Genomic DNA, 7,036 nt, shown 5'->3' on the forward strand with positions numbered 1-7,036 from the left:
AGGCGGAAGAGGGCCCCTTTTTACCCCACAGCAAGAAGAAGCCATTTGTGCAATGGTCATTGCAAACAATGCAATAAAGCTGAGAGACATACAAAGCGCTGTCATAGAGAATTACACGGTATTTGGCAATATTGAATCTGTTTCAATTTCAACAATTGACAGAGTACTCAAGAAGAATGAAATCCACATGAAGCAATTGTATAAAGTGCCATTTGAACGAAACAGTGACAGGGTGAAGGAGATCCGTCACCAGTATGTGCAGGTAAAGCTGGTCTTCTATGTTCTGCACTGCAAACTGTTTTACAGTACTTCGTAGTTTCATGCAGTACACTTGCAATTCCACAGCACATACTCTACAATGTGTTTTACCAAATGCATGCATTACTGTTTGTTACTGTACACAGGCATATTGTGACATTGCATTTCTGTCTCTCTCTAAAGCGTGTACTGGAGCTGGAAGCCAGGGAAACACTGCACACATTCATATATGTTGATGAGGCAGGTTTCAATCTGGCCAAAGGCAGAAGGCGTGGAAGAAATCGCATTGGACAGAGGGCAACCACTGAAGTCCCTGGTCAGCGCGGAGGGAATATTACCATGTGTGCAGCCATCTCAGACAACGGTGTCCTCACCCATATCCCCCTTCTTGATCCATACAATACGCAACATCTCCTGACATTTTTAGACACTCTTTACAGGGACCTAGTCCCTGAGAATGAGAGAGGTGGAGGCCAACTCAGCAAGTATGTTGTTGTCTGGGATAATGTCCGTTTTCACCACTCCCATCAGGTCGGAGAGTGGTTTGCAGCACATGACAGAATTCTGGTTGAATATCTCCCTCCATATTCTCCATTCCTTAATCCAATAGAGGAGTTTTTCTCTGCCTGGAGGTGGAAAGTTTATGACCGGCATCCACATGAGCAAATGGCCCTGCTAGCAGCCATGGATGCAGCATGTGACGACATCACAGCAGGGTCCTGCAGAGGATGGATTCACCACTCCAGGAGATACTTTCCTCGCTGCATTGCGAGGGATAACATCTGTTGTGATGTAGATGAAAATATGTGGCCAGACAGACAGGAACGCCTGGATGTGCCCGAATGATTTACTGTACTGTTACATGTGCTGTTTATTGTTCACATTAGTGCACAGCTCTACCAAATGGGTGATTTTATGTTTACATGTATTCTACAGTGAACAAGTGACTGTAGCATATTTTTCTTTTGCACAATTCTGTAGGATTACAAACACTTCTACACAATGGAAATGTGAAACGTACGTATTCAGTGTCTCAGTTACTCCCAAGACCTCCATAACATCTACAGTGACTTTACTGCACATTTCAGATGGCTGTACAGGTAGGCCATAGTGCTGTCGTCAGCATTTTCAGGTGTCACCAATTATTTTTGCAATGGGAAACACTGAAATTATAAACTGTCATAGTGGAAACATGACAATGCCATTTTACTATCTTGTTCATAAAGATGGTGTCAAGACTTTTCATTTTGATGGCACTGACAGTTTCATTGACATGGATACTTGCTTTTGAGGTATGGATAATCAATTCTGTGCATGTGACGTGCTTTTGCAGGCTATCCACTAGGTTTTGCAGTTTGCACTAATTGTTTTGGGAAATGCACTAACTGCTGTGCAAATGTTAATGGTGTTCTGAGGAACGCACCAAAGCGACTGAGAAAAACTGTATTTTAGGGTCTACCTTAGAATAGAAAGCACCTTGAGGCGACTGTTGTTGTGATTTAGTGCTGTATAAATAATATTGAACTGATACCTACCAATAGCACTCTTGTCAGTCTTTATCATTAATGCTATTTAAATCATTAAAGAAAATTTCTACTTCTGATCCAGAACACAACTGCAAATAGATTTTTAATGTTCACTCTTGATATGGAAAGTAGGAGATGTACCTTTGTAACACGAGTGTTGCAGCTTCTGGTCACTAGGGGCTTCAGGTGTTCTTCCCTGGATAACAGAATTGAGATTCTCCTTGAATTATACAATTTATGCTATTTTCTGTATTTCTTCCAAGTCTTTTTGTCTCTTTCCCTTTTTTCCTAAAACACTTTTTAACATTAGAATAAATGTGACTTTATGTTGTTAAGTTGCTTTTCAACAGTCTTTGGTCATTTTGTCTTCTCAGCATTTTACCAGCTGTTTATTATGATGGTGTAGTTTAGATTTAAGAAGAGTGAGTATTCACGTCCCGTCTTTCATTGTTATCGTGTTAAGTATGAGTCAGTGTTAACTTTCACAACTCCTTTGTGTTTCACTGTAATCAGCAGCAAAAACACATCTGCGTCTTTTGTGTTGATGATGACAGAATTTTCATTTGGGAGAAAACAGCCTTTGGAAAAGATACTACAGTCCTGTTTTTGATCAATAAGCATCTTATATCTATATATATATCCGTATATATATCTGTGTATATATCTGTGTATATATCTGTGTGTACGTGTGTGTACGTGTGTGTACATATCTGTAGATAGATAGATAGATAGATAGATAGATAGATAGATAGATAGATAGATAGATAGATAGATAGGGTATATTTGCTTAGACTGTTGTCCCCAGAACCCAAAACCCAGACAAGCAGCAGAAAATGGATGGATGATCAAAACACTTAAGGAGTTTTGGCCTTTCCACCCTTACAATTATAGAGATTTTGATAAGAAATCAAAATTTTAAGCTAGAAGAAATCATTTTTGATCAAATAAAAAGAATAGTAACATGGAAAACACAGCAGGCGTGTTACTCATTTTTCAAGGTTTCCTTAAACAAAATAAAACACATGCTGTGATATCGCTGGGCTTCCTGATGCCCAGCTGATGAACAGTTTGAAACCAAACATTAAAGAATCAGTTGCTGCAGTGAGCAGATTTGACCTGAAGGAGGCAGCACTGTGACAAAGACTAACTGATTGAGGAGGACGGGGAGCAAAGGAGGGTGGGAGGGACTTTATTGTCCTAATCTGGACACTGATGGAGGCAGAAGAGGAAACATCAAACCTGTGACCTTTCTGAGAAAGAGGGACACACACACACACACACACACACACACACACACACACACACACATACACACATGCATGCAAGCGTGTCACGTGGCCACATGCTGGACACACAAACACACACAGACCTCACGCACGCACAGCTATTGTCAGGGTAACTACTCCATGGTGACTGGAGGGCTTAACGATCGTCCAGTTACCTAGGTAACAGGAGACAAAGATGGGGCATTTATCTTTTGAGTTTCTTTTTTTTTCTTGTCCTGATCTCTCTCTTTCTCTCTGAAATTCAAACTCCTCCTTGTCTTTTAAACCAAACCACAAAGCTTTCCTAAAACTCACCAGGTAGGTTTTGGTGCCTGAACTTTACCAGCAAGTGAAAACCAAAGTAAAAGAGCAAATGCTTGCAAAGTGAAGCAAATACCTTCACGTTGCAAATAACAGGACATGAACTGTGGTCTTCTGGCTGTAAAGTCTGTGACTTTCTCTGTTACCACCGTTTCAGCCTCCAAGTGTGGACTTTGTTGTGCTTAAAAGGGCAACATTGCCTCTCAGGGTAAGCGAGACATGTTAAGCCAATAATACTATGGGTTCAGGCAAAATAGCTACTTAGTCAGGCAAAGGGAAAATATCTTTTTAAAAATAACTCCACTTGCAAAATTTACACACATTTATTTCAGATTTTCTAGGTTGCTCTACATTTGGCTCGATCTGCAGGTGATATACATTTTGCATGAGCTTATTCACATGGCTGCTAGAGGTCACATAACTTTCAAATGTAATAAGGTTTCATAATATCATCTGAAATTAGCATTTTAAAATTAGTTAGAACAACAATGACTAAAACTCTTATTTTCCTTTGGTAGCAAAATAAAAGGATGGAGGAACTTTGTGGCCCTTTGGGAGCCCTTAGAGGAAGAGCAATGTTCGGCACTTTGAAGTTGGTTTCATTTATTGGCCTTTGATTCTTTGTGTTTTAATTTTCTTTTCCAGTATCAAACAGTCAGAAGCATTGATATTCAACACCTGTAGGCTTCAATGCTGACAACAGAACTGCAAATAATGGCTGCTAGTGCCACACAGGACAATCTGAGTATTACAGAAACTACCGACTTACTACGATTTCCTCATACAGCCATATCTACAGTTTACAAAGAATGGTCCACAAATGGGAAAACATCCAGTGAGCAGTAGATCTGCGGATGAAAATCCCTTGTTGATGCCAGAGATCAGAGGAAAATGGCCAGGCTGCTTCTAGCTGATAGGAAGACAACAGTAACTCAGTTACTTTGGGATACGTTGTCTGCAACTACTTGTTGCAACCAACGTACCCTAAAGAGCATGCTGGAGGCACATGTTGAACCTTGAAACAGATGGGATACAGCAGCAGAAGACCACAGCAGATGTCAGCCCTGTCAGCTAAGAACAGCAGCGTGAGGCTACAGTTTGTCTGTTCTATGAGTTTTGATTTCCGTTCCAACATTCAGAAACTAAGGTCAAAATCTGGATAAACTCCCTCATGGTGGAATGATTTTGTTGTTATTTGCTTTGTTCTTACATACTTTGGGCCCCTTAGTAACAGTTTAGTTGAAATACTCCAGCCGATCTGTGTATTGTCGCTGATCATGTCCATCCCTTTGTGCCTATCGGCAGTGATAAGAAACATTTGGAGTCGCAGCACGGCACAGTCAAACTCACAGAGAGAGTCCCACCAAGTGGTCCGAAGCAGAGAGCCGTGACTTCCGCAGAAGGTCCTACACCCCCCAAACAACAAAAGTTGGACTGTGGTGCAAAACCAGTAAGTGATGAAGAATTGAAGAAGTTGGTCGCGCAGTATATTGTAGAAGAAATGCTACCTATAAACACTGTTGACTCGCCCTCGTTTGGTGCCATAATAAAAAAGATCCCTACTTCTGTTAATGCCGAGCTGCCTCATCGAACGACTTTTACTTCTTACTTGGAGAAGGAGTTTACAGAAATGGAGAGAAATTTGAAGGCCGCACTGAATGAGATTGACTTTGTTTCAGCTACCGCGGATATTTGGACTGCTAACAACAGAAGCTATATGGGAGTAACGCTCCACTGGATCAGTAGAACCACATTAGAGCGCCACAAGGTTGCATTAGCATGTAGGCGAATTTGTGGTAGGCACACGTATGATGTCATTGGTACAGAAATCGAAAACATTCACTCCTCTTGTGGATTACTCAACAAAGTAGTTGCAACAGTTACTGATAATGGATCCAACTTTGTTAAGGCGTTTCAAGTTTATCATCCTGTCACGGAGTCCGATGATGAGACGGAGGAGGAAGAGTCCACCCCCAAAGACGATGATGTCACTTTTTCTGATCTGTCAGAAATCCTCTCGGCTGAGAATGAAAGTGATGGTCAGCTGTCTCTTCCCCGCACCGCAGGTGTGCTTCGTATAGGAGCAGCACAGCAAAATGCACAGCTCTTTGGACCAAATCGAGTAGATCTACACTTGCATCAGAAACAGTGGAAGAAATCAGCAAAAGAAAGCTCCTAATGCCAACATCCACAAGCTGGAATTCCTTTTTTGATGCTGTAAAGAGAATTGCAGAAACCCCCATGGGTGAGCTGAATACTCTGTGCACAAAGCTAGGACTGAAGTGCTTCAAAGATCAAGAATACCAGTTCCTGCATGAGTACTGCATGGCCATGAAACCTCTGACTGCAGCACTGGACATTTTACAAGGAGAACCAGGCTGTGAAAGATGACCTCTCCAGGATGACTGCGGGCCTTCCAGATGCCATTGTACAGGTACGCTCCATCTTGAAATTAGTCAAATTGTTTGCTTCATACAATTCACAAACATGGAACAGAATATTAATTATCATTGAAAAATAAGATTAAAACAATTAAAATGTTACTGATCTCATATTAGGCATGGTTTGCAAATAATTCAATAACATAATAAATTGTAGGCATAAAAATATTGATTATGTTTTTTAGGCTATTCAGACTCGTTTCGCCGGTGTGCTGGACGACAAAGATGCCCTTCTCGCAGCTGCCAGTTGTCCAAAATTCAAACTCCGATGGCTGAGAGATGCAGGAAGGAGGGAGCGAGTAAAACATCTTCTGACAGCAGAGTGTTGCACCACTGCTCCTCTGGCAAAAGCCCTGCCAGTGTGCCCAGTGCTACTACATCTAGCAGCCAAGGTGAGATGGACTTTTTCACTTTTGAGGCAGAGCCAGAGGAGGAGACCTATTCTGCAGAAAAAGAAGTCATGGACTACCTGATGTCAGGCTACGACCTTCAGATTCTGCATACGTTTTCAAGCATAAAGACAATTTTTTAAAAGTATAACACTCCAACCCCATCAAATGCTCCTGTGGAGCGACTGTTTAGTCTGGGAGGTTTGGTGCTCACGCTTAAAAGAAATCGACTTTCTGACAAAAGGTTTGAGAAGCTTCTGTTAATGAGGTACAACCACTGGTTTACTCGCTCCACTCTACTGTTTCCCCCATAACATGCGATGACAACATATACTGAAAAAAAGAGAATGGGGAATCCAATTTAAATAACTATTTACAAGTAATTGAATTAAGTTTATCAAAGTCACTTAATAAACTTATTAAAGTTTTCAAGTTGATTAACTTAAATCAATTACTTACAAGGAAGTAAAGCAATTTAAGTTGGACCTGCAGTCTCTTTTTTTTCATAAGATTAGTCCAAAGTTACAAAAGCGGACAATAGTGCTTACATGTGGATGGTATAAAAAGTATCTTAAGGGAAGTCAAGAAAGACTCTTTGTTTGTTTGTTTGTTTTTTAATAAAACGTATTTATGTTAAATGAAGTAACAAGACTGTCTTTATTTTCATACAAACAAGTATTTCTGTCAGGAAGTTCAACTTCAAATGTCAGCAGATATATTGTTGACATTACTGTTAAAATACACTTCCAATAAAGTGAGTATTGGCAAAACCGGTTGATATTTTTATGTTGAGGCAGTGGGGAGTGTTATTGGCAGCTTCTGAAAGTAACTAATAA

The sequence above is a fragment of the Rhamphochromis sp. 'chilingali' genome (genome assembly GCF_963969265.1).
Source record: "Rhamphochromis sp. 'chilingali' genome assembly, chromosome: 12".
NCBI classification, from domain to species: Eukaryota; Metazoa; Chordata; class Actinopteri; order Cichliformes; family Cichlidae; genus Rhamphochromis; species Rhamphochromis sp. 'chilingali'.